Source organism: Artibeus jamaicensis, unplaced genomic scaffold (genome assembly GCF_021234435.1).
Source record: "Artibeus jamaicensis isolate MK-2021 breed Jamaican fruit bat unplaced genomic scaffold, CSHL_Jam_final contig_685, whole genome shotgun sequence".
In the NCBI taxonomy this organism is placed as follows: Eukaryota; Metazoa; Chordata; class Mammalia; order Chiroptera; family Phyllostomidae; genus Artibeus; species Artibeus jamaicensis.
In genome coordinates this window covers 20,505,842-20,532,696 of record NW_026521924.1, presented here as the reverse complement: position 1 = coordinate 20,532,696, position 26,855 = coordinate 20,505,842, and the positions used below count along the sequence as shown (strand labels likewise).

The 26,855-nt window shown below is 51.3% G+C and overlaps 1 protein-coding gene, 2 long non-coding RNA genes and 5 other non-coding genes across 20 annotated transcripts in view; 4 read left to right on the top strand and 4 right to left on the bottom strand.

The window, feature by feature from the left end:
* The window catches only part of RALGAPB (Ral GTPase activating protein non-catalytic subunit beta), an 84,989-nt gene extending 84,026 nt beyond the window's left edge, over positions 1-963 (bottom strand). For 3 of the 4 annotated variants that reach the window (XM_037164720.2, XM_037164719.2, XM_037164723.2), the window contains exon 1: positions 719-963. The gene's annotated coding sequence lies outside the window, so the exon portion shown is untranslated. Of the gene's footprint in view, positions 1-206; positions 497-718 lie in introns of those variants that run through there. The other variant, XM_037164721.2, reaches the window with a different exon arrangement.
* A 7,101-nt stretch (positions 964-8,064) lies between these two features.
* On the bottom strand, positions 8,065-14,034 carry LOC119063359 (uncharacterized). 5 transcript variants are annotated; one of them, XR_008392603.1, is made up of 6 exons: positions 13,822-14,034; positions 13,129-13,294; positions 11,318-11,440; positions 10,173-10,245; positions 8,544-8,655; positions 8,065-8,457 (listed from the first exon to the last, which is right to left on the bottom strand). It is a non-coding gene; the product is annotated as an uncharacterized LOC119063359 (long non-coding RNA). The 5 variants fall into 5 exon arrangements; XR_008392602.1 differs by having other exon boundaries at positions 11,357-11,440; XR_005085146.2 differs by having other exon boundaries at positions 11,362-11,440.
* Positions 9,382-9,514, bottom strand: LOC119063389 (small nucleolar RNA SNORA71). Its single transcript, XR_005085161.1, has one exon. It is a non-coding gene; the product is annotated as a small nucleolar RNA SNORA71 (small nucleolar RNA).
* Positions 10,665-10,797, bottom strand: LOC119063391 (small nucleolar RNA SNORA71). Its single transcript, XR_005085163.2, has one exon. It is a non-coding gene; the product is annotated as a small nucleolar RNA SNORA71 (small nucleolar RNA).
* A 4,498-nt stretch (positions 14,035-18,532) lies between the features above and the next one.
* LOC119063298 (uncharacterized) lies at positions 18,533-26,173 on the top strand. Of its 6 annotated transcripts, XR_008392673.1 has the most exons (9): positions 18,539-18,717; positions 20,084-20,197; positions 21,122-21,193; positions 22,071-22,230; positions 22,541-22,664; positions 22,823-22,913; positions 24,657-24,735; positions 25,720-25,813; positions 25,920-26,173. It is a non-coding gene; the product is annotated as an uncharacterized LOC119063298 (long non-coding RNA). The 6 variants fall into 6 exon arrangements; XR_008392674.1 differs by having other exon boundaries at positions 18,533-18,717; positions 21,069-21,193; positions 22,071-22,664; XR_008392672.1 differs by having other exon boundaries at positions 18,534-18,717; positions 22,071-22,664.
* Positions 20,483-20,615, top strand: LOC119063387 (small nucleolar RNA SNORA71). Its single transcript, XR_005085159.2, has one exon. It is a non-coding gene; the product is annotated as a small nucleolar RNA SNORA71 (small nucleolar RNA).
* Positions 21,747-21,880, top strand: LOC119063388 (small nucleolar RNA SNORA71). The gene has a single exon (XR_005085160.1). It is a non-coding gene; the product is annotated as a small nucleolar RNA SNORA71 (small nucleolar RNA).
* On the top strand, positions 23,531-23,662 carry LOC119063390 (small nucleolar RNA SNORA71). Its single transcript, XR_005085162.2, has one exon. It is a non-coding gene; the product is annotated as a small nucleolar RNA SNORA71 (small nucleolar RNA).
* Positions 26,174-26,855: the final 682 nt, after the last annotated feature.

Genomic DNA, 26,855 nt, shown 5'->3' with positions numbered 1-26,855 from the left:
CGGGCATCGGGAATCTTTAAAAGCTTCCCCAGGATGATTTTAAACTGCTGCAAAGTTAGAAAGATACTGACCTAATTTTAAAAACTTGAATCTGGAGTCGGACAGCTTGGGTTCAAATTACCAGCCAAGTGACCTTGGGCAAGTAAGTCACCTAACCATTCAGGGCCTCAGTTGCCTCCTCAGTAGAACGGGGATCATAATCCTACCTTACAAGGTTGTTAAGTTGGATGTAGTGGAAGTAATGGCCTGGCACAATGCCTGGCATACAGTAAGCGCTTAACAAGGGTTCGCTGTTGATTCTCGGTATTAACTCTTCCCCATCCGAGTGTCACTGTGCAACTGGCAGCATCGTCCCCAGAGGGAGGAAGCAAGTCGGCCAACCTTTCTCCTACACCAAATTCTTCTCCTGAGCTGTCCGGCGCCGCTCCAGACCCGCCCCCTCCCCCAGGGTGCCGGGAGAGAGCTTCGCCAGGCCCGGGCAGCTCCCGAGGACTAGACCAGGTTTGAACAGACCCGTCAGATGCGGCCGACTCCAGGGTCAAGTTTCCTGGGACCCCATAAGTCCCCAGAAAAAAATGCGGAGATGTGCTTCCGAAGGCCAGGCTCTGGGAGCACCCGGGGCCGAGAAGCAGGCTCGGCTGACCCGGCCCGACCACGGACCGCCCGGAGGGGAGGGGAGGGGAGGGTCCGGCTAGGACTGGGAGGGCCACCCGGTTACCTGAGGCGACGGGCGGGGCCCGCATTGCTGGGGCGGGTGCCGCCTCCGCCGGCCGCACTCGGCCTTCCGCCTCACGCCACCTGCGGCATAGGGCCGGCGTACTCTCAGCCCCAGCTTCCTGTCCTCAGGCGGGTGGTCGGTCCACCGGTCAGCGACTCTCCGAGGGCGCCTGGGGACGACGAAGGCCGGTGGGGCCGGCCGGCAGAGCTCCGCTCAGTCAACTTCCGACTGCTAGGGGCAGCAGCGTCAAAAAACTCCCCGAGCCTAGTGTACCACTGCGCGTGCGCTGCGCGACGGATCAAGAGACTTGCGCGAGTCCGACGCGGCGGCGTCAAATAATTCCCGAGACCTGGAGCCGGAAGCTGCGCTGGCGCAGCTATTCCAGATCGCAGCGCGGGGTACGTTCCCTCCTCCCTTTCCGAATCCAGCCGAGCGGGAGGAGTGAAATGACGGATGCACATACTTCATCGCAATACAGGTTGGCTGGCGCTCCACCTGCGTCCCTATGACTCATTCCGGACTCTTCCAGTTTTAGGTGCGGACGGAATTTGAGTCTTCTCTGCAAGATTCTGGCTCCCACCCAGGTTCTGAAATTTTTCACATCCCATTGCAGCCTTCTTTCTTTGAAATGTTGTCCTTTACCCGCCAGTATAGCATTAATTATGAGCAATATTCAGTTCCCGACTAGTGCGGGTTACAAAGATGAATCACAGACATTGCATTCAGAGCCTCTCATCAAGGAGCTGAGTCTGATAGACGGGATAAGACGTTATTAATAGTAATAATAATAGCAGGAGATAACCGGTTTGAGCACCTAACAATGCAGCACACATTTTGTAAACAGTACCACTTTCAATAATCTGGTTTCAGCTTCAACGAAGAAAATGATGAATGCTATTAGAGAAGTACAGCGCAAGCATTTGCAAGTAGAGAGGAAACTAGGGCTGAGAGAAGAGGAGACAAGAGGAAGGAGGGCCCGGCCTCGAGACCATCTTTGCTACTCGGGGAAGAAGGGACCAGGGCGTTGAGGAGTGATGAAAAAAGAAGGTACTGACTCCTCCTCCTTACCTTCAATTAGAAGACACCAGAAAGAAGGAATGACAAGGAAACCGGTAAAAAGGATAGAAGAGAAGTGTGTTTTCTCAAGACTTTGCACCATACACCACCACCAATAGGAGAGTAGCTTGTGGAGGGAAGAAGAACAAGAAGTATGTTCCAGGACAGGAGTAGGACTGTATCCAGAATACTTTGTGGCTCAAACTAGTGCATTTCGATTAAACACTATATCACAAATATCTTAAGACGCTCACCGAGTATCTATTCCAGCCACTTATTTCTTGCCTTTCTAAACTAGAGGATAGAAGGTAATTCACTCATTCACAGTGAAACCAGGATAAGTTTAAGATTCTGAGCTACCAATAGTTCACTGCAGACACTTGGACTTGAACTGCACAGTGCCATTCTGGCTAGGGTGATGTGAGAGAGGGCAGCAGACACCCTCTATTCTGTGTACTCTCTACTCCCCCAGCTGGCCCCCAGGGTGGTCACCTCATACCCATTGGCAGGAGCGGCCATGCCTGTCTTCTCCAAGGACTTTTGAGATGTTACTCTGAAACACCAATGCCCTTTTCCCATCCATGTTCTTATCTCCAATCAATGTGATAACATGGTGTTCTCATTCATCTTAAGCCATAGAGAACAAGGCATGGGTTTATAGGACCACTCTTTCTCATTATTCATCTACCCCTTTCCTGTGCTTCCCAGTGCTGGTGCAGTGTGGAAAGTAGGAGGGTGGCCAATGTTGAAATCACTCCTGTTTTAGAAATGCAGTGAGTATGACCTAAAAAGAGTTCAAGTATGATTGGAAGATGTGTTGGTCTACATTTATGAAACCATATTCGAAGTGGTAAATTTAACATGACCAGAAAATAAATGATTGTTCACATTTCCCTGCATACTCTAGGTAAGACTTATATTTATAGTTCTCATCAGTGAGGCACAGTAAAAATCTTTGAGTCATTGGAAGCCAGTACACAGGGCCTACCACCTATAGATGATGCAGCATCGTGAGTAATAATATACCCAGCATTAAATAAGTGAATTGGAGAACTACAGAGTTAAGAAAACCCATGTTAATTCATTGTTAACGGGTTCCAAACAGCATACATTTTTGGAGTGGGAAACATGAAATAAAATAAGAACGGGACATTTTATCATTTAAAAAAATGAAGAGATGGTTTCTGGACTTGAACAGAAGGAGGTGATGCCTGGGTACTACCAAGATTCTTGATGTGCAATGATATGACAGTAAATAAAGTCCCCAGTACCTCTTCTCTACCCATCATTCTAAGTCTTCATCAATAAATCACAGTACTCCAATGGGCTCATAAATTTTATAACATGCCTTTAAGCAACTTGTTTATATAGACAGGGTCCATGCTAACGATGTTTGTTCAAGGCCTTACACATACTAGGACTGCCTTGGCTGGTGTCCTCTTCTTCCTGCTGTGGTCCCCTTGAGCTCCCCTGAGCTCACACCTGTCATATTCTTTTTTTTTTATCCTCACTCAAGCTTATTGATTTTAGAGAGAGGGGGAGGGAGGAAGAAAGAAACATCAAAACATCGATTGGTTGTCTCTTGTAGGTGCCCCAGCCAGGGACCAAACTCACAACCCAGACATGTGCCCTGACTGGGAATCAAACCCATGACCCTTTGACTTGCCAGACATCATTTAGATCTCTGACATCTGGCAAGATAGCCACCAGCCATATGTTGGCCACTGAGAATTTGAAACAATCTAAACTGAGATGTGCTATAAGTATAAAATGTACACCAGATGTCAGAGACTTCATTTGGGGCGCGGGGGGGAGTAAGATACCTCACTAAAAAATTTTTATATTGACTACATGAGTGATGAAATGACAAATATTCTCTTGTAGCAGATTAAATATATTACTAAAATACATGCATCTGCTTCTTCTTTCATGGGGCTACTAGGAAAATTTTAAACTGTTTGTGGGTTGCATTATGTTTTTATGGCACAGGGCTGCTTAGACTGAGGCCTCTCCTCTTTGTTCAGAGCTGTATGCCTAGCTTAGAGCAAGGCCCAGCACATGCAGGCTGTTCCTAACTAACTCTGATGTGAATTAATAAAACTTACACTCTACGTACTTGCCAGCACAGTGCCTAACAAACACTTTTGGAATGGACAGATGAACTTCCATTCTTCCAGCTCTCTGTTCTTCTCTTGATTCTGCTATGTAACTCCCACCTGCTTCACCAGGGCCTCTAGTGCCAGGCACTGATTTTCCAGTTGGTGGTCCTAGTCCTGGCTCTTGGGCCACCTCAGTAAAACCCTATGAAGGATTCCTCAAGCTCAGAAGACCTAGGATGACTCCTGCTTTAGGCACAACAATAATGAAGGGATACGTGATATTTTAGTGTCCACTCAAACAGGCCTGTTGTCTCTGCACATGTCGGGTTCACAAGTTCGATCCTCAAGACTGTTGACTTGGATGGGGAATATTTTAGGAAGACTGGATTGCAGGCAATCATTTGAAGCAGATGGAGGGAATAGTAAAGTATCCTAATTTCCAGTTTTCTAGTACAAACAAGCATCTGACAGTCTGGTAGGCTCATGCTATTTCTGAAACCAGCCTGCAATATTTCTCACTGCCTCATACAGCAGGAAATGGAAAACCAGCTGAGCCACTCATTAGAAGTGAGACAGGTCCCTTCATTTCTCTGAGCCTTGGTTTCCTCATTTATAAAATGGAGGGTAATTAAATCTATCTCACTAGGCTATAATGAAGATTAAGCGAAGTAATTATATATACAGCGCATGGCATTTAATAAAAGTTCAATCAATGGCAGTGATACTTAACACCACCCCAATGGGATGTCTGCAAATTAGCGAAGAAAAAGTATTCATGGTGTCAGGTTAACAGATGTCTGTCATAATGACATTTTATATTTGTTCATTTCGACTATCAGCTAGCTGGACTTGCTCATCAAATAAAAATAGCTGACATTTATTGAATATTCAGTGTGAGGGAGGTACTATGTTGTGCATTTAACATGCATTTTTAAAAAAAGACTTGTTTATGTATTTATATTTTAGAGAGAGGAGAAGGAAGGGCAAAAGAGAGGGAGGAAAACATTGATGTGAGGAGAAACATTGATCAGTTGCCTCTCACACGCCCCCAACTGGGGACTTGCCCCACAATCCAGTCATGTGCCCCAAGGGGAATCAAGAGACCCTTCAGTTTGCAGTTTGTACGCCCAACACACTGAGCCAGACCAGTCAAGGCGTAATGTGCAGTTTTATTTAATCCTTGCTATTTCAGGTAGCTGCTATTCTAATGGTCAAATTGCAGAGCCAGAAACTGGGGTTCAAAGAGGCAAAAGAACGTGCTCCAAGCCCCATAACAGTTAAGGGACAACATCACAATTCTACAGGCTCTACGATTTTACTAGGCTGTTTCCCAGCGCTGGCAGTTAGGCAGCCCAGTGACATGGCAGATGCAGCCATGGGGACAGAGAGGCCTTGGTGAGCTATTCCTGGTACACACTGTCAAGGCTACCACTGGCTTCATCCGTCATCCTTAAAGGCCGTTTGAGTTTTTTGCTTATGTAAGTAACTATGTTGGTAAACACCCTTCAGGCCAGGGGTGTCAAACTCATTTTCAACAGGGGCCATATCAGCCTTGCGGTTGCCTTCAAAGGGCCAAATGCAATTTCAACTCCTTAACAGTTAAGAAGTAGTTACAATTATACAGCCCTAAAATCATTTCAGCCCTTTGAAGGCAACCACGAGGCTGTGCCCCTGGTGAAAATGAGTTTGACCCCCCTGCCCTCGGCCGTTGTGAGCAGAGACTCATTCAGCTCCCTCTAGCAATGGCACAATAGTGGTGCATATAAGGTCTCTTCGAAGCAAAGGAATACAGGAATTTTTGTCATGTGGTCACATCTTAAAAAGTTCAAGGCAAACTGATGCCCAAGCCCTCGTTGCAATGCAGTCTGAGTGCTGCTCAAAGCCAGGGCCCGTAGAGCACTCATGTGGTTTGGAAATTGGAATACCATCCTCCCCTCTAAGAGTTCTAGAATGGTTCTCTCGCCTGCAACAGGAGCTCAATGCTCTGCACTCTGATGCGAAAGGGACTCAATTCCTGTCTGTTTCTCTGTCTCTTCCTGCAACCTACTCAGGCTCTTGACATACTCAGAACGCCCCAGGAGGAAAACCTGCCTGGCTCGGTTATCACTGCTCCTGCCCTAGACCAATGTGATGGGTTAGGCCTGCCCTTGGTACCTGGGCGGAGCTGTGGATGGGGAGGGGGAGAGAGGAAGGAGTCAGTAGAGCTGACAGGTATGGAACCTGACCTCAAGACATGCACAGCCTGGTCTGACTACAAAATCCCAACTTGCCAGGCTACCAACCTCACCACATGGCAGATGTTCATAATCAGGTGCAGCACTGTGGTGGCCTGAGGCCTCTTGAGTTCCCCCTTCACCGCCACCACTCGCTTCCCTGGGCCTGGTATCCCAGCGGAAAGCTTCCTACCTTCCCAGGTCCATGGTGTGATTAAGGCCGCACAGGCTGCCATGCACACTGAGGTCAGAGTCTCTCACTTCACTCAGATCCCATCTCCCAGGTGAGGACTTCCATGTCTATTAAGCTTAAAATGTTCTCTTCCTGCTGGCCCCCAGACTTCCTGTCTCATTTCCCTGCTCCATTATTTTTTCCCCTTAACTCTCTCTGGCATATTACATGTTTTAGTACTTCATGGGATGTCTCTGCCTCGAAAATATAAGCAACACGAAGGCAGGAATTTGTTCTTTTGTATTTTTCTGTTTACCAGTTCCTAGAATTGTGCCTGCATGTAATTGAGACTTGGTGTGAGTAGAAGGAGGGCCAGGGAATCCGCTCTGGGTGGAGGTTTAGCCAGAGGAGGTTCCTGAAGGAAGGGACAAAAGCTGCGTCAGGAGAGCGTCTGAAATGGAGGTTGCATTGTAGGCAAACAGGCCAGGAAAAGAACCTGTCCAGGAACTGGAAATAGTAGAGAGGCTGGGCCCACGGGGCTTGTGGGGAGGCATGTGTGAGATGGGGGAGCACGGGCAGAGCACAGGCAGCTGGGGAGCCCTGCACATCCTTCGTGGAGAATGGGGGGTCTGTGGTGGGGCAAGAGTGGCAGAGGGCAGGGGAGAGCTCCAGGACTGAGGCAGAGGGTAAAGGAAACCCTGAGAGAACACACAGAATAAAGGAGAGGGGAGAGGGGCGCAGACACTGCTGCTGAAGGCTGACCAGAAGCAGCTTCGATGTGTGGGCACAGTCAGTGTTGAAGAAAGCGGTCTATACATGCCTGGCAACAACCAACAGTTAGAACTTCACTGAAAAGGAAGTCTGGCGTGTTGGGGGAAAGCGGTCCTTTTCCCCAGAGGACAGGGCCATGGTTGGATGGCGCTGATGCAGAGAGGATGAGGAGCAGGTGCGGAACTTCCAGAGCAGATGTTCTGGGCAGGAAGCAGAGGGGCAGGGCAGATGTCAGCACCTCCACAGAGCTGGTGGGAGGAGTAGACCCTCCAGCCTCCAAGAACGCCACCCGCTGACAGAGGCCCTCAATGTGCTAAATTCACAAAGGCAGGCCTGACCACCTGGATTCCACCTCAGCCCAGTCTAGGTGATTTTGATTTCAATTTCAATGGTTGGAATGGACAGCCAACTCCTCCCTTTTCTCCCTGGCCTTTGGGAGAGGTTCTCTGAGTGGATCGTACCTGAAAAATGAGGACAGAGTAACAAGCATCCACAGGGTGGTGAAGCGCATGCCACTTAGCACAAGTCTGCCATTACTGTTACCAAATCTACCTCGTGGTAACAGTCACCGTAACTCAGCATCTGGCCTTTGCTTACCGCATTCCCAGTTCTGCCCAGAGCAGCTGTTCTTCTTATACTTAACTCCCACCCCTGCTCAAAGCCAGCCCCCTGTGGCCACCCAGTGTACTTCCACCCTCAGAGCTCAAGGTGCTGCATTCCTCAGCCCGACTCTGCCTCTTTGTCCACCCCACCATCATCCTCTCTCCCAGAGCCCTGGCCTAAACATTCCTGGGCCAACAACCCTACCAGTTCTCTCTCCTACACCTGAGCCCCCGGAAGTACTCAGCCCAAATTCCATATCCCATTTCCTAGCCCCAAGGTCAAGCCTTAGGAATGTGCCAAGTGGGAAGCCTCAAAGACTGGAAACTGCAAAATCTTGCCTCTATGGCCCACTTCCTCTACACCCAGCCTCGCTGCCACATGGCGCTATTGATTTAAAATAAGAAAAAAAGAACAGCAGAAACAAGCGGCAGGGCCATTTCATGGTTTATTGAGATAGGTGAGAGGACAATGATGCACAGCACAGAAAACGTCAAAAGGAACTCTTGGTTCTAAAAAGTTACATGAGCAGTAGGCAGGGGGACACAGAACACGGGTGGCCTGGCCCAGACGGAAGGAAAGCCACCATCCTGGTCCACCATGAATGTTCCCAGCACCTGCTGCAGAGGGGCGGAGCCTGGGAGGGTCTCTGATGCTGAACACTCTCCCAGGGTCCCTGGAGTCCGGGCTCTCCTGCTGCCCCGCTCCCTCAGAGCAAAAAGTCCTTTGATGTCAAGCCCTTTGATGATGGGGTGAGAAGGTCCAGCAATGCATCAGGTGGCAATGCCACTCTTCACTCCAATGTCCGTGATCAATCCCCAAACTAATCTAACAGAGAAAGTCAAATGAGGCCAACAGCTTGGAAGTTCCACCTCAGAAACCCGGGCCTGCATAGCCCCCTGGCTTTAACTCACCATGGGGAGGCCCCCCTCCAGGGAAGCTGCCACCCAGGTCACCACCTTGAGGGTCAATGCCTCCACCCCCTTGGCGCTTCCTGCCACAGTCTCCAGGTCCAAGGCAGCGCCCCTAGAGTGAGGAGGAAGCCACAGAGCAGGAGGTCACAACAAGTGTTTGGTCTCCAGTGTTATTTCATTTTCTTCAATTGGATTTCAGTGAGAATGCCCCCGGTTCAGCACAAATGAGTGGCCAGTTGTTTATTCCACATCAACCCCAATACAAAAAGGAATCTTAATGCTCCCAGAGAAGAGTCAAAATGAACACTGTCAGAAAAACAGGACTTTCAGAGCAATGGAGCAGATGTAACTGGCAAAGAGACGGCTGGAAAGCTTGTTTTCAGGGACTCTCCCGCTGCGGGCCCTCCGCACGGTGCTGGGAGTGAAGGCCACCACCCCCTCGGCCGTCCCTCCACACTCATCGCCTGCCTGCACATCTGTCTCCCCATGTGCCTATGCTCGCTCCAGCCTCAAAACTGCCCTTGTGTGTTGCTCCCTTCTCCTTGAGCTCCTTTCTATTGCTCTTCTACCTCTCCCTTTTGAGGGCCTCCCCAGGTCCACCACCCCCAAAAAGCTGCTTCCCTTGGATGACTTTATGGCAGTCACTGTATAACGCCGTACTGCACTTGTTCATCATGCAGAGTTCATCCTCATGTGTGTAAGCCTTGACACAGATGCAGTCTGGCTCTGACACAGGAGGCCACGCTGAGAAAGGCCAAGCTAAAAAGTCTCCTGCCATTGACTCTCACGGTGGCCCACAATGTCAGAGAGTGGAAGGCACTGGCTGCAGAAGCAGGAGTGTGTGAAAGCGTCAGCATTTGAAAGGGACAGTGTGGACCCTCCAAACACGGGAAACTGCTTTCAACAATTCCTCTCCCTGCGTTGTGAACGACCGGGGCACAGACAGCCCACAGTCGCTTTTGAATGCAGGTACGTGCAGGGCAGAGAGAGACGCAGGAAGAGAAGCAGGCGTCAGTGGCCTGTGGAACAGACTGAGTCTCAGAAAATGACCCGCCAAGCACAGGACCACAGGAGCGACCATTCTTCACCGTGAAAGTCCCTAGAACCTCCTTGCCAAGGGGAATCAAAGAGAAGTCACTTCAGACAAAAACACTGGGAAAATATTAGGTTTGGAGATGACGGGAATCATGTGGTCGTAAGTACCACAAAAGTCACCTCTACCATAGCTTTGTTTTCAAATGGAAAAAATAAGGGTCTGAATAGGTCACTGACTGAGAGAGAAGCAGAAGGGGATTCGATCCCAGGGACAGGAGTCTCTGATGCCCACCCCTTCTCCCTTACGTGCTTCTGCTGCAGCTCCAGGGAGGGAGGGCAGATACCTGGGAGAGGACTGTGGAGGCAGCAGCCTGCAGCAGCTGCCAAAGGCATGAGAAGCGCCAGATGTGATCCAGTCTGGCTGGGGATGGGGTGGTGAGTGGACTGAAGGACTCATGGAGGGGTGAGAGCTCCCCTCACCTCTCTGCTTGCTCCCTTACATCTTCACTCAAAGGCCCTGGGAACGCACACCTGACTGATGACTGTACTGGATGCGAGGAGCCAATACTCCAGACAATGGGCCAGAGAGCTTACCTCGAGGACACTGGGGTCCAGAATGTTTCTGACATGACAATTCCCATGAGGCCTCTGCACACAGTGGACTTATCTGCAATAGGCAAGAAGCCACAGATGAGCACCTGACTTGTCCCTGCTCACAAAAGCTGCCAGATAATAAGCATTCCACACATGTGGGCTTTTATTATTTCCTGAACACACATACTATTTCTTCATAAAAAGGAAAGTGGTTAACTCTAAAGAGACAGCGGATGGCCCACAGCTGGGTAGCTAGTGCTGATTAATGTGCAGTGAATCAGTGACAGGCTAAAAGAATGCCAAGGCCAGGTTTATGGCTGACTAGCAGCAACCATGCTGGGCACTGAAGGCAACTTTAGCAACACACGTAGCCTGGGGCAGCAGGGGCAGGAACACGTGAAAGCCCCAACAATGACACCACCTCACACAGTCCCCCAGGGCCAGTCCCCCAGGCCCTGGAGGTCCGAGGTGTGTGCTGAGATGGAGGATGAATGTGGGAAAGCTCCAGAACCGGGAGGCGAGGATGTGGACTCCCCCAAACATGGGACAACCCATCCATGTTTCCTCTACCCGCACTACCAATGAGCGAGACACAGGCGGTCCGCAATCCCTTCTGAATGTGGGGCTGGAAAAGGACAGAAGGCTTGCTGATAAAAGAGGCCAAAGGCAGAGGCTGGGAGCAGTCGGCTCAGTTGAGCACAAGGACCCCGTACATGCTTCTAACACTGCAAAGATTCCCAGGCAGGAGAGGCAAAAGGGGAGACACCTCTGAATGAGAAGTGACACAGTTCTTAGGCTCTAAAAGACAGGGACTATATGAGCCTGAGAAAAACAGCTTCTATATTCCCACCTTCTGGAGGATGAAATGGTGATAAGAAATCTAGGAGGAGGCAGAAATGAGACTGAGACCCAGGCGCAGGCGGGTATCTCAAAATCCTTCCTACTTTTGATTGAGACATTCTCCTGCCCACATAAAATTTGATAAAGGGTTCCCTAAGGGCTCTCAGAACCAAGCACATAAAGGGGAACCGGGTGCATTCTTAAAGGTCCCGGAGAGGGTAAAAACTGGGGGCCAGGACAAAGCCACCACATCTCTCCTCCATCTACTTCCCCGCCCACACCACACCCAGGACACCTGCCTGCACCTTGTGGCATGCAAAGCCCCAGGTCTCCAGAGGACAGACCTCACCTTGGGAGCATCGTGGTCCAGCTGCTTCCTGCAGGATGGGGATACCTCTCAAGGGCCCCTCTGCATCAGGCTGCCTCCTCTGCAATAAATGAGAAGCCATGGATGAGCAACCTAGATGTCACCTGATTGCAACAGGTACTGATAAGCACATGCAGAGCTTCCGGCGCAGCACCTGGCAGGTTCACCAGAATGGCTGTTGTCACTAACCCAAGAGGCACAACACTTTCTCATGAACTGAATAGAAGTTTACAACTCCCCATGGGAAAACAGATGTGGCAGAGAGGTTTTTCAAATCATCTTTCGTGCATACTCGGAGGTTCCAGAAGCTGGATCTCGAACAGGATTGGAATCCAGGACAGGTCTGGGAGTGTGCAGCACCTGATAGGCATGCCTGGCCTGGATGCGGGAGGCGTTGCGACAGGAGCATCTCAGGTTGCCAGTGAAGGGAAGGTCAGGTTTCTATCTATACCAGCCTCGTCTGATTTCATTACTGCTCTGGTTCCTGCCACCGTAACTGCAGGCCGTGAAGAAAATCCTCTCTTGCTGGGCTGGGCTCCATCCCATGCCAAGGGCCTACTAGACAATCGGATTAACAATTCCAAGAGGAAGGAGCACAGAGGAAGCGCCCTCACTTCCTCCCAGCTGGCTTCCCTGATCCTCCACCCAAGCCACACCATTGTAGAAGGATGTGCCTCCCCTTCTCTCAGCTCCTGTTGTGCCTTTATTTCACAGCTGCTGAACACTGGGTACCTGTCAGGCACTGAAGCTAAGAAGAGGCAAGACTCAAGATACTGACCCCTCATACCATGGCCTGTGTGGCTCAGTCAGACAACATCCTGCAAACTGAAAGGTTGTGCGTTCTATTCCCGGGCAGGGGACAGGCCTAGGTTGTGGGTTTAATGCTGAGTTGGGGCATGGGCAAGAGGCAACAGATCGATGCTTCTCTCTCACACTGACCTTTCTCTCCCTTTCTTTCTCCTTCTATTCCCCTCTCTCTGGAATCAATAAAAGAAAAAAAAGTTTCTTAAAAGATATTGACCTCAAGGTCAGAGTAGAGAGAAGCGAAGGACAAGAAAACCAACGATTTCCACAAAATGTGATTAGCACCCTCATCTCATATCAAGCCAGTCCCCAGACCACATCACACCAGGAACCCCACGTGCCTGAGGACCTGGACAGGGGAGAGAAAGGAGGCAGCGACGGCTTCCTGGAGGGAAAGCCGGGGCGAGATGTGGCCCAGTTAGTGGCTGCACAACCAGCACATGGCTCCCTGAGACCCAGCCCTGGCTTCAGCTGGGCAGAAAACAGCCCACGTTAGTGCCTGCTGTCTGGTCAGGCAGGGGACAGCAGCCCAGACAAGGCCAGGATGCTGAGCGCCACCATTTCTTCATGTAAGGAGTGCATCTCCCCTCATAAGAGAGTTCACAGGAAGACCGACCTTTGGTACCAATGCCTGAATTCACCCCACAAATATGTACTGAGTACCTACTATGTGCTAAGCATAAGGGGGTTCAAAAACAAACTAAAACACAGACAAGGCCTATAACTCCCAACACCCCCCAGCTCTTGCAGTTTCCCTATCGGAACTCTGGCCTTTTGGACCCCAAATTCAGCCCTATATACCACACCAGGCCTCCTTCTGCACAAGGTCTTGGCAAGACAGTTCTTGGGGTCCACCTGAACTCTGGTACCACCTCCTCTGCGGGGGCAGGGTGCAGGAAAGCACCTAGCCCTGAGTTCAAGGTGCTCAGGAGCTGCAGCACTCACCTAGGAGACGGCCTCCCCCTCCGGACAGAGGCAGTGTGGGTCCATCAGGCAGTGAGATCGAGGACCGAGGACCGGAGGAGGGAAGGGGTGCTGGCTGGTGCAGAGCCCCAAAGGCCCTTCAAGAGTTAGTTGTCATCTGTCTCCAAAAGCCACAGAGTCACAAGACCTTGGCAGGGAAAAGCAAGAGGAAAGGGCTTTAGTGTGGAGCAGGGACACAGGAATCTAGACTCTGGGGCCCTGGGAGTGTCCTTAGATTTAAAGCTCAGCCAATCTGCCTGTAAAATGGAAGATTAAACTTTCCTTTAAAAGTTACTGAGGGAAAGTGAGTTCACGGACATAAGAACTCTACGTAGGCAACCGATGAGAGGCTTTGGGGATTCATGCCGGGGTTGGAGGTTGGGGGGCAGTGAAAATCAGGGGGCTCCGGCGCCCCTCAAGCCCAGGGTCACACGAGACCCCGCACGACTCCGGCCGACGCGTCGCTGGACCTATTTCTGGCCGCCAGCAAGGACAAGATTTTCCTGCAGGGCGAGGAAGGACCGGGGTCGGACACCCGCACCGGCTCGCTCTGAAGCAGCGCCGGCCGATGGCTCACCCGAGACCCCTTTCTCTCGGACACAAACCCAGAGAGGTCCACACCCGGCGGAGGAAGCGGGCACTGAACTGGGTGCCAGGCCTGGGCTCCGAGCTGACCTCCGGTCGGCTCTCCACGCCCCTCGGGGCCTCAGTTTCTCCTCTTGTCGAGAGCAGGTTGAATGCAGCACAGCGCAGCTTCGCCTGGCCGTGACTCACTCGGAAACCAGGACGGTGGCGGCGCGCTCACACGGGACAGTGCCAGAAGGTGCGGGACCACTCAGCACAACTTCGGCGGAAACGCAAGATAAGGCTGCGCGCTCCAGCAGCTCTGCTCGGGCGGAAATGCAGCTGCGCCCGAGCGGGGTTTCGTGGTTCTAACCACACAAGTGGTCTCTTAGTGCCCCCTAGTGGATCGGAGCTGAAAATCGGACCCGGATTTTCAGGATATCCAAGGATCCCTCCAGCTTCCCCGTCAGTCCACCAATCTATCCCTCCCTCCCTCCATTTATCCAGAAAGGGAGGAATGGGGAGCTGTTTAATGGGTACAGGGGTTCAGTTTTGCAAGATGAAGAGCGTTCCTGAGATGGATGGTGGTGATGGTGGCACAACAGTATGAATATACCTGACAGTACTGACCTGAAGGTTTAAAATGGTCAACATAAGTTTTATGAGTATTTTATCAAGGTTTGAAAATAATACATTGAAATGCAGTACCATATACGTTTTAAAACAGTTGTTTATAGTAAGCTAGTTTAATCAGTCACAGTTATAATCATTCTATAAAAACTAATATCCATTCATAACTTTTAAAAAGTCTTAGAATTCTAGAAATAGAATATAATCACAAACCATCAGCTAACGTCACACATAATGGTAAAATTATAGAAGCAGTCTTCTATTTTTGGGAGTCCTCCCAAAATAGCCAGGGATGTCTGATAGCCTCCGCTAGGAAAACCCAAGGTTTTAAGATGTGCTCATCTGGTGGGGTGAAAGATAATGGGCCAAAGTCACATATCATTGTCCAAATATTCAGGCAAGAAACTTAACAATCCTCAAACCAAGAAAGTTTAAGTGATTAGCTACAAATATCTCAGTAATCTAGTCAGCAAAGAAGGTCCTAAGTTGTTCAGGGAAGCCCAATTAATTAACCATCTATTTTCATTAGTCAAGAAGGTTGTTTTCAAGGGTCGTCTACCATGGACAGAAGGAAAGTTCAATCTCACTGTTGAGGTTATCAGTCTTTATCCAGGACTCCATTTCCCGGGGCCCAGTTCTGCCAGTTTTTGAAGGGAGAGGGATACCACCTCTCATGCTTGTTCCCATGGCAGAGGCCTGGGTCATTTATACTATTCATTACTGAGCCCACACTGATCCCTTCTCCAAAACCAGGGGTCTTTAGCCCAGGACAAAAATGAACGTGAAGCAAAACAAGAGAGGCTGAGGGGGTCAAGACCCTGCTAGGGGACTCAGGGAGAAGGAGGTGCTGAGGCCTAGGTGGAAGCTGACCCTGGTGGAGAGACCCTCTGTCTCATCCCGGTCTGTCAGAGTATCCAGAGAGGGGTTGGGGCTGCTGGAGACTCCAAAACAGACCAAGATCCAGGCTGTGAGGCAGCCCAGGAAGAACCAGTCCAAACCCTGAGGATCTGGGCTGGTCAAGGCTTCTGTCAGGCCTCAGTTCCAACCTGCAGGAGCCCGAGCCTATTGCTTCCGGTAGATGCAGTAACAGAGGAGCAGTAAGAAGACAAGGAGGAGGATGGACAGGTAGAGCAAGGTGTCCAGCATGCTGATCATTCTGAGCGTGGGAATGGGGCCTGGAGCTCCTGCAAGCCTCACAGGGCCAGTTGAGGCCCTGGGCCTAGACCCTGGGCATCACCTCCACGGAACAATCTGCCCAGCCAGCTGTTCCATTTCCCCAAGGGAAGGGCCTCTCTCAGGCACTGCGAGGTCACAAACTCTAGAATGGTGGAATGTTGGCCTCAGGGCTACAGCCCAATCCTATATGAATGCAACCAGTATGTTGAAAACAGGATCCCTCTTCCTATGTATTCATAATTTTTTTTTTGCCAGCCTCTTTAGACTTTCTAAGTGGAAGTATCTTTCCCCTGTCCCTAGAGAAATATCAGGCGGGCTTTATAGATTTTCTGAGATTCTTAGGTAGTCTTACAATCACTAAAAATGAGGAACACAGTTTCCCTGATTTTAAATGTCCAGTTTAAGGTATTAATTACATTTTCAATGATCATTTATAAGTAGAACTCCTCTCCACCAGCTTGGACCGAGTATAGAGTGGGCTGCCATCTGCTGTGAAGGGGCAGGAGCCTTCTCTCCTTACTTATTCAGATGTGTTTCTCCTTGCCAGGTTTCTGCTTACTCTCCTGCTTCCAATACCTCCAGGATCCAAGCAGATGGAGCAAAGAGGAGGGTGGAGGGGAGGCTTCTCTCTGGGGTGGGCTCGCGTGTGATGCTGCATCTCTTTCTCGGCCTCCATTTCAGTGGTTCTTCGGAGGCCCCTGTGCTGGTGCTCTCTGACTGCATCTCCCGTGAAGTGAACAGGTCTTCTTAGAGCTCCCTCCTCTTCACAGGTCCCCACACGAGTAGGACCTTTTGGGTGGCGGGCACACATTCCTACCACAGATTCCACACCTGCTGAAGGAGACGAAGAACCTTTGTCCAGTGAGTGGGTTGGGTACTGGCCACCTGTTGTGATATGGTGACGATAAGAAATATATATTTGGTCATTTGGATGACTGCAATATGTTCCTCATATATACGTGGTCTTCGTCCAAGGCTCCTTACTCGCAACTCCCAAAACCTTTGGAATTTCTTAAACATTGAGAGTGCTGAAGGTGAATGAGCTGACTTTTGGAAGCACCTGAGGATGGGGGCTGGTTGGCAAGAGAACCAACCAAGGAATTGAGGGTTGAAACTTTCAGTCCCAACACCCCACCCCCAACCTCTGACCTTTAGGGAGGAGAGATGGGCTAATTTAGCCAATCACGCCTTGTAATGAAGTCTCCATAACAACCCAAGAGCAAGGGGTTTGGAGAGCTTCCTCTTAAGAAGTCCCAGGTTCACCAGTATGGTGGTGTGGAGGGTGTGGAGGGTCAGGCTGTCAGCCTCCTGCCTGATTCTCTCCTCTGCCTCCCAAGGGCTAATGAAATCCTGATGGCCTTAGACCTGCTCTGAAGAACACAAACACAGCAGCCACCCGTCACGTGTGGCTGCAGAGCACTGGATATGTAACCAGCCCAAATGCTAATATACTGTTTGTGTAAAATACACCTGGGATTCCAAAGACTTTATAAAATGAAAAAAAAAAGTAAATATCTCGTTTATCAGTTAAAAGGATGGATTATGTGCCTTAATGATGATGTTTTGGTTATCTTGGTTATCTGTATTTTGGTTAAAATATATTACTAAGATTGATTTCATCTTTTGTACCTTTCTAACATGACCCCTAGAAACTTTAAAATTATGCATGTGGCTGGCATTATATTTCTACTCACCTTAGACTTTTCAAACACAGCTCACTGCTCTGCGTGATAAATAATCCCACAGGGCCCTCACAGCGACAGAAGCCCTGGGCTTTCTCAGAAATACCGAAGTATTGCAACTGCCTCGACATGGCCATTGGCTCTGTGTTATGCTCTTGATCTAAATCATTTCACTTAATTAGCACAGCAAGGCTATGAGTAGGATAGCTGGGGAGCTCTGACTCTGCCCATTTTTCAGAAAAGGAAAACTAAGGCTGGCCAGAGAAGTTAGGTCACTCAGCCAAGGTCACTGGGGGAGAAAAAGCAAGAGTAGGAGGCAGGAGTGGACATCAGGGCTGGGCCGCCACGAATGTACACACCTGACCCCTTTGTCCAGCGTCCTCATATCCACAGCACTCCACAGCCCCTCCCCATCACAGAGACCCCCAGTGTCCTCACAGTCTTAGAACCCCAACAGCTTCTCCCAGAACACAGAATGCGGAGTGTTCCCATGCTCACAGACCCCCATTTTTTTCTCTTGGCCACATACATCTAGATTGGATTTCTGTGATGTGCTTAGTGAGTGCCCAGGGCCTGACCGAGGGAACCAGCTTCTCAGGCCGGAGGTTCAGCTGTCTACACTTCAGAATGCAGGCCGAGTTAGTGGCAGGGTGGGCGGCCCCAGGTCTGAGAGGCACATGGGGCCCAGGGTGCAGGCAGTGTTGGTGCTCATGAGATTTGGGGACCATGAATCCCTTGCCAGCCCTGTGTCTAGTGTGATGTTGGGGGCAAAGGACCTCTGTCTCCTCTGTCACTAGGCAAATCTGATCGAGTTCCTTGTGCTTCAAGGACTCACTCCATTCTCTAATTCCATTTTAATTTTAGGACAGGGTTCAGCAAAGCACCTGCCCACTTCTCTGGGCGCATCTCATGTCACCGCTTACATCCCAGTCTCAGGCCACTGGAACAATATTTGAGACTGGCGATGTCCAAGTAAGTACCTGGACAGAATTCATTCATTTGTTCAGCTGTGCCAGCTACTAAACCAGATGCTCTGAATACAATGGTCACCGTGCAGATTCTATTGTCCAAACTAAACACAGTGAACACTGAGCTCCTGCTAATAAATGCTCCTCACGTGTAAACGTGACCATTTCTACACATTAATGATGTCAGTAACCAAGGAACACCTTCAGAACGAATAGAAAAGCAAAACAAGTGGGGGGGGGGATTATTTCCATGACTCCACAGGGTTTGGGGAAATTATCCCAAATCCTCCAGATCAGAACTTAAACTCCGCTCCACTAGGGGCCGCGCAGAACCTCTTGCGCCAGTTGAGCCCAGGGAGGCGCCACTCTAGGGCGCAGCCCGCGCCCCAACCGTATTTCCGCCCGCGCTGAGCAGTTGGGGGAGTTGGCGGTCCCAGGTCTGCTGTCTGCATCGCCCCACACCATCTCCCGAAATCCTTACACCTCTACGTCTGCCCGCTGTACGATCTGTCTTTCCGCCGCTGTCCGGCATGGTCGGTTTCGGCATTCGGGTGAGTCCAGTGCAGGGAGCGCTGGGCGGGTGGTCTGCGCTTCTTCAGTGAGTCCCGGGAAATTTGAGGCCCAGAGGGGCCCGGAGAGCCCGCAGAGGTCAGCCTCCAGCCTAGGCCCAGCTTCCAGTTCCATGCGGGTTCCCTCCGCGGGGTGTGGAGCTCTCGGGTTCGTGACCTGCAGAAACTGGCCTCCTGGTCAGCCGACGCTGCTTCGGCGCGGGCGGGTGCGGGCATCCGGACCCTGTCCTCACCCACCACGTGGACAAGCCTTGGGCCTGCTGACGGCCAGAAAAGAGCCCGGCGGTCCCGCAGGGAGTTGTGCGGAGCCGTGCGTGACCTCGGCCCTGAGGGGCGCTGATTTTCACTACCCTCCCCACCTCTGATTCCCGGCTTTTAATCCAGGCAAAGCCACTGGTCAGTCGGTTGCCTGCGAAGGGTTCTTACAGCCGTTAACTCATTGCCCTTTAATAACGTTTAAAGGAAAGTTTAAACCTCCACTTACAGATCTGTTGGATGAGCTTTAAATTCCAGGATACTCACAGGACCCCGGAGTCTGGATTCCTGTCCCCCTGCTTTGTACTAAATTTCCTTCCTCACGCTTTACCCTGTCTAGGCATTTGGACTTTGTGGCTATTGAAGACAGATGATGGCGCTCCGTTGGATGGCCCTTGGGGGCCCTTGGGGCGCTGCCCCAGGCGGCGCCCCTTCTCTCCTGCAGGACGCCCCACATCTCACTCCCTGATGGGCCAAAAGCTCCTTGGGTTTTTTTTTGGTAAGATGGCTGTATGGCCCGGGTAGCCCTTAGTTGTCTTAAACTTCATGCAAAACAATTTTGTTAGATTGTATTGTGACAGCTGTCATATCAGCCTGCATTTTAAAAAACTTACCAAAATTGGTGGATTTTTGTGTAGCTGTTTTAATATTGAAGATGGAGGAAAATAAGCAACATTTTCAGCGTACATGCTTTATTATTTTAATAAAGGCAAAAACACAACTGAAATGCAAAAAGAATTTTGTAGAGTGTATGGAGAAGGTGCTGTGACTAGTTGAATATGTCAAAAGTGGTTTGTGGGTGGGCTGGGATGGGAGTAAAAGGCAGAAAACTGTACTTGAACAACAATTAAAATTTTTTTTAAAAACATGGCAACTCTAAAAAAAAGTGGTTTGTGAAGTTTTGTGCTGGACTTCCCAGAGGACAGTAATTTACCCTCTGGACAAAGTTTGTTCAGCTTTTAAGTAAAAATAAAAAACATTTTTCATTTCACCAGTAAAATTTATTGAACTGTGTGTTCACCGTTTTGTTCTACTATCTGCCGTCTTTCAGGCAACTTCATAATTCCATCTTCCCCAAACTTACCTGTTCCAGGTGCATTTTGCAGTCTCCCAGGGAATTGAAAGTTATTCCAATAAGAGAATTTTGTGAAGACCGAAATAAATGGAAGTCCGAAGGTAGGCTGACTCAGCTCCTCCGTAGCTGTGGGTGAGTTTGTTCATTCTGTTTTCCTTCTGGGGGGAGGCTGTAGCAGTTCAGGAAGGGCAGGGAGAGGCCTTGTCTGTGCTTCTTTATTTTTGAATCCACAGCACAGGGCACACAGTGGGTACTCTGCATATCTGGGAGTTGAATGAAAAATTGAGGCATTTGTACCAGGAGTTGGTCTTCCTCTTGACGAGGGGAGGTGGAATCTACATGGAGTGACCATAGGGTTCAGGGCCTGGCTGGGCAGCCATCCCCTACCTGGGCTTCTCATTCTGACGCATTTTTTGCCCCTGTATTCGAAAGTGATCGTGGGCTGCCTGTGCCCTGGTCATTGATAGTGCAGGGAGAGCAATTGCTGAAAGCATTTCCCCGTGTTTGGAGGGCCTACCCCGTCCCTTGCAAACCCTGAAGCTTTCACACACCTCCACCCACCCACCACCTCTTAGATGCCTCCTGGCCCCCGGCGTCTGGTTTATCGAGTCCCCTCTGTGCCTGGCTCTGCTGGTTTCCGTGAGGCCTTAACAAAGGAGGTTGGGACTGGGTCCTGCCTCAGGCAGTGCTCGGGTTGGCTGTAGAGCCTAGGCCGTGGTCTTCTGACCCTGGTCTCCCGTGTCAGCAGCTCCGTGTCCCTTTCTGTGCCTGTGTTTGAAGTGAGTACAGGCTGTGTCCTGGAATGCAGGCAGAGGAAAAGTGGGACAGTTTTCCTCATCCTCAGAGTATCCACCCCTGTCCCTTCCTAGTGGGACAGCTGTAGGTGACTGGCAGTGACTGAGCATGATGAAGTAGACTGAAGATCAAGGGAGACAGGCAGTCAGTGTGTTCATATCCTGTCTGGGATGCCCCACGTGGCTCTCTGTTTATGATGGTTTTCCAGAGGTAGAAGCAGTGCCAAGTGGTCAGTCACATGCTGACTCTTGTCCCCTACAGGAGTGTCGTGTGACTGCTGTTCCATGTATATGAGAAGCATCCTCGGGGAGAGCCTGAGTCATGCGGTCCCGGGTAAGTGACGTCCCGTCCTGTCTGGTTCTCTAGACCTCAAGTTCTGTGTGGGTGATGAGGTGTGGGGGGTGAGAGCGCAGGCAAAGGCTGTTGGCTGTGTTCCCAGCTTTGCACCTTAGACCAGTGGGCACAGGCCTGGGCACTGTTCTGCTCCTGTGAGCCCCTGCTGGGGGCTCCTGAGGTGCCGAGAGGAAAACAGCGGTGTGTGGGAATGGACAGAGGGCTGCATGTTAGAGGCAAACCTGGGTTCACGTCTAGCAATTAGCTGAGTGCTCTTCTGTGAGCCTGAGCGGGAATCCTGTGAAACCTTCAACATTGGCCTCACGCACACTCAGTCCTTCAGCACCCAAGGACCCTCACTGTTCCTATTGCTAGTCATCCCTTTAACTGTCAAGTTTTGGCCGGGGCCTGGTAAGTAATCTCTCACAATCAGATGTGGCTTCTGTCTTCGTAGGCCGTAAAGCCGGTCATTGACCAGTCTACTCAGTCCAGGCCATTTCTCAGGCTGCTGGCAGTGGCCTCCCTTCCCGCCTCACCAGCTGCTCTTTTCTGCCCCTGCATTCGAAAGTGATCGTGGGCTGCCCGTGCCCCGGTCATTGATAGTGCAGGGAGAGGAACTGCTGAAAGCATTTCCCCGTGTTTGGAGGGCCCTCCCTTGTCCCTTCTAAACCCTGGAGCTTTCGGACACGTCTTCCCACCGGTTGGTGTTACTTCCTGGTACCTGGTGCCGCGTGGCTCACTGGGAGGTCCTTTTGCTGGGCAGGGCTCTGCCTTGCAGAGGTTATGGTTGGGGCTGGTCACGCTGCTCCTAGGGCTCCCCTCATGGAAGCTTTCTCTGCCCCTGCCCCATCTCGTGCACCCCTTCCCGCGTCCTCAGCCCTGCCATCTCGGTCACACCTGGAGGTTGTTGATTTGTCTGTTGCACCCCCGCGCCGGGAGCTTCTCGAGGGCACTGCCTCCTCTGTCTTGTTTTGCATTGTGCCCAGTGCCGATATGATGTACCTGGAGAAAATGAACCAAAACAAGGCCGTGATGTGGTGAGGTGGTAGGGCTCATCCCAGGGGGTGGTCAGGGGAGCAGATCCCTTTAACAAAGTCTGGGGCTGAGGCATTTCCTCTCCCCCCCACCGGAAGTGCTGTTTATTGAAAGGTAGACTTTAGTCCTGGCAGGGACAGGGCCCATGGTTCATCAGGGGTGGTTTTTCCTCTTCCTTTAGATTAAGGGGCAGGGGCTAGAGCAGTAATAGAGCTGGTCAAACACCGTATAGTTGAGGATGTGTAGGTAAGCAGTCCCCAGACTAGATGGTAGACGTGGGGCCTTGCTACCACCCGGCACCCCTCTTGCTAGTTGCTGCCAGTCAGCCATGGCACGCTTCCTGAAACCTGGCTTCAGCATCCTAACATAGACCTGCAGGCAACACATCGATCACAGTCGGCGTGCAGAATAACACGGATGTTACTCCTGATCACAGGTGGACACCTTCCTAGAGTTAAATTGTCCGTGTGGCTGTCCGGGTACTCACAGAAACAGCCCACGTTTGTGGGTGCTCTAATCCGCCAGCCACTGTGCCACTCGTTCCCTGCCCCCAGGGTCTGCGGCGAGTGCCCATTCACGGCTTGTCTCTTGCAGGCTGGTCTGCGGGTGCCAAGGTGCCATGGGAGACATCAGCCATCTTCACGTCAGTTTATATCAGCTGGGCCCTAGACCATGGGGCCCTGAGGTAAGGATTTGGGGCCATTTTCTGGAATTTTGCTGTTTTGCATCTGTGAAGTCACGTGCGTGTTCCCCTGGGCTTGGGTGAAAATGTAAGGCGAAGGGAGGTCAGAGTGGCATCCTGTGAGTTCACATTTGTGTTCCGGGTCTGGGGCAGTCCCTCACGAGCCTACAGGGGAGGGGCCTCTGGCAACCTGCTTGGGGAAGGGGCTCCCTGGGGCACCTCCCTTCCAAGCCCTGGAGTGGAGGCGTGTGCTGCGGTTGAAGACGTGGATTTGGACACCCGAGACTTTGGCCCTGCGTCTGAACCCACGTAGCTCTGTGGCCCCGTTTCACCCTCTGCTTCATCTGAAAGTCAAAGCTGGGATAGCAGAGAAGGTTTTCCCATTTTTTTTCATGGCGGTATCATGACTATGTGATCCTGATCTTTTCCGATCCAAAAGCCTTTCTGGTTTTTTCCTGCGGGAAGTGTTTGACTTCATAGCAAGGAGGTTTCATGGGGTCTCTGCAGGACATACCAGAACCTGCGGGGTCTCTGCCCTGGGCCGGACACTCTCCCTGACCCAGGCCGTTCCCGGGCACCAGCCTCCCACCCTCCCTGGCTCTCTTTCTGTCCCTTTCTGCTCCTGCATCCGAAAGTGATCGGGAGCTGCCCGTGCCCTGGTCATTGGTAGTGCAGGGAGAGGATTGCTGGAAGGCGTTTTCCCGTGTTTGGAGGGCCCGGCTGCCCCTTCCAAACCCTGGAGCTTTCACACACGGGCTTTTTCCTCCTTCTGTTCCCTCCGAAGCTGGGGCCTTTACTGACCCCCGTGTGATGTGGGGACGAGGCTGGCCCCCGGACTTGTGGGCTTTGCTTTGTCTTTTTAGGCTAAGGATCTGCGTGTCGGAAATCAGTCCGTACGTTTACATGTGGACCTCACAGTGGAATGCATTCAGGTAGTGCTGGAGGACACGTGCAAGTCGTGGGTCCTGCCTATGAATTTGCAGGAGCGCAGTAATCAGTAATCAGTAATCCCCGATGCATCACTCAAACAGCCCGAGTGATGCATCACTCAGCCAGCTAGCTGCTTGTCTGCGTTGTCTTTGCGCCTCATCTCTTCCTTGAAGAAGGCACAATACATATTGGTTCTTCAGGAGCCACCAGGAGTGTCAAGTAAACGGAGAAAGACAAAGAAAGGAGGGGCCGGAGGCAGTGGCAGAGAGGGGGGTCTGTCAATTCTGAATCAACAGAAAACCTCATTTGTCACAGGCCAGCAGAAATGGGGGAGTGTTCTCGTCGGTCACCGAGGAGAGAGGAGCACATTGACTGATTGCCTCCTTCCACTGACTTCTAATCTGTGCTTTTGTCAGTTCTCTTTTATTTATTTTTTAAGATTTGTTTATTTTTACAGAGGGGAAGGGAGGAACATGGATGCGACAAACGTCAATCAGTTGCCTCTCACACACGCCCCAGCTGGGGGTTGAACCCACTAGGCAGGCATGTGCCCTGAGCAGGAATGAGACCAGCCTTTTTCGCTTTGTGGGGTGACACCCAACCACCTGAGCCAAAGGTCGGGGCTGTGGGTTCTCTTTTGAAAAGGGTTTTTCTTAGCGAAGGAATTGCAGGCCTGTGGATCTTTGGAATCTGCGTTTGTGGGCTGATGACTCCCTGCCTTGTGTTCTGGTTCATGTCAGCACCGGGTCGCTGACCAGGCACCTTCTGGCTCCAGCAGGTGAGCTGACCTTCTGCCTTTGGCTCTGTGCCCTGCAGGTGAACCTGCGGCGCTGCCTTCACCTTGCAGACTCAGATGGTTCAGCGTGGTGCCCCGGAGAGGCATGTGCTGGCTGAGGTGAGGTCAGGGTGTCCATCCCAGTGAGCCCCACTCTTGGTCTGAGGGTCCCTGTCTAGTTCCCAAGTCCTCGTCCATTGACATTCCCATCTCGTCTTTGAGGATGGGGTGCAGTTTTGTCATGTGTTTTTGTTCCATCTCATGATGACATGAAGGTGGTGAGAAAAACATTTGTGAGCCACCTGGTATATAGGCAGCCACCTAATAAACTTGAGATTTCCCTTGTCTTTCCAACCTGTCCCTTGGCCCCTTTAGCATCAGAGGCTTGTCCTGTCCCATAGTCTAGTTCCTGGGCCTGGGTTCCTCAGTCAGGCTGGAGGGGAGAGTGGTGACCATTTAGAAGACAGTTTATTATCCCCCCAGCCGGAACCCCAGACCTGGTAATCCAGACCTCTGGGTGCACAGTCCTGGAGATTGGGTTGGGGTTCACTTATGGGATGTGCTCAAGCTTCAGGGGTGCGTTTTCATTTAGCCTTCACATGGGCCTGGCAGTTTGATCTTCAGAGACGTGGGCACCGAACAAGTCTTGCTGGAGGTTTACCTTCCGTTTGCCTCCTTTAGCTGGCTCAAATACAGTGGGTCTTTGCAGAACAAGCTGACCGCTGCTGGGGACTTGTGACAGGCTGTGCCACTGTGTGATAATGCGGTGTAAGAGCTGCTGAGGGCGGAGGATGGGGGTCTACCCCTGGTCGCGGTGCAGTGGGACCTCGGTGTCAGAGCCCCTGACACTGAGCGCGGAGCTGACTGCCTGTGGGTTTCTCTGATCTGGGTCATGGGCCCTGAGCATGAACTGCCTGAAAGAAAGTAATTTCTTACTAACAGCAGGCTTTTGAGAAGCCTCTCCTTTATTGTGCTTTCTGTCCTGGTGCTGTCTAGTTAGGTGTGCATGAACTGGGAGCCTGGGCCGGGTTAAGCGGGACCTTCTCAGAGATGTCACTGGGGAGAAGATGGCGCTAGAGACTGACTGCTTCCTCCGCTTCCTAGGTCAGCCTTAGATGGGAGACTGCTGAAGGAAGTCCCAAGGCCATGAATCAGTGACCCCCAGGATGACTTGGGTTTCCTTTTATTTCTCGCCAAGGTGAGTTAATGCCAACGGTTGGTAGCCCGTAGCTGGAGGGTGAGCTGGTTTCTGTTTATGTAGCTGGGAGCTCCGAACCTTTGAACTCACCTGACTTTCCTTTTAGATCTCATGGTGGCGGTTGTGGACGCCCGAGGGACAGAGAGTTGAGGGGGAGGTTCCCACACGAGGCCTCCCCACTGCCTGCTCAGAGCATCACCCAACAACTGCTCACCCTGCACAAGAGATCAGAGGGAAATTCTGGGGTCCGCCTCAGCTGGTTCTGCACCTTGACAGTGACACCCACAGAGGGCCTGCCCCGTGTTCCTCTGCGTGGTATGACTTTAGTAACCACCCCTTTAATAAATCTTACAGGCCCTCTCTGTCTGCCTTTTAATTCAGTGCCAAGCCATGGACCAGCAAGGCTGGGCCTGGAGAAAGTGGGTCACAGGCCAGATTCTATTTTCAGTTCTTCCGCGTTTCTTACCTGAGGCTCCGCACGTGGGCTTCTGTACGGAGCGTTCGGTTAGGGGTCGGAGGTGAACAAGTAAAGGCAGTCGGTTCAGACTTAGGACCCAGGAGAGTTGGAGAGTATTGAGGGTCGAGGCTTTGGAAAGGTGGTTGGTGACAGGGTGCTGATGGCATCGAGAAAGTGGGGGTGGCCTGGAGTTTTGGGGCCTGGCTCATAAATACTTTCCTGCTTATGTGACCAACTGTCCTAGTTTGCCTGGGCCTGAGGGGTGTTCCAGGACGGGGGACTTCATTACTAAAAGCCGGTCAGTCACAGGAGAAGTGGGATGAGTCGGTGGGCTCATCTGGGGTATGAAATGCATGACGTCACTGTGAGAGGGCCGGCTGCTGTGTAAACGTGGGAGCGGCTGTCCTGAACCTTAGGGTGTCCTCAAGGCCGGGCTTTGTGGGGATCATTGGGTGAAAATCAACAACTGCCACAATGTAAGGATGCACAGGCGTGAACTTTTTCATCCCATTTTACAAAGGGAGGGGTCTGGTGAGAGGCTGGAGTGAAATGTCCAGCTTCTGCATTTGAGACTGAAACCACATT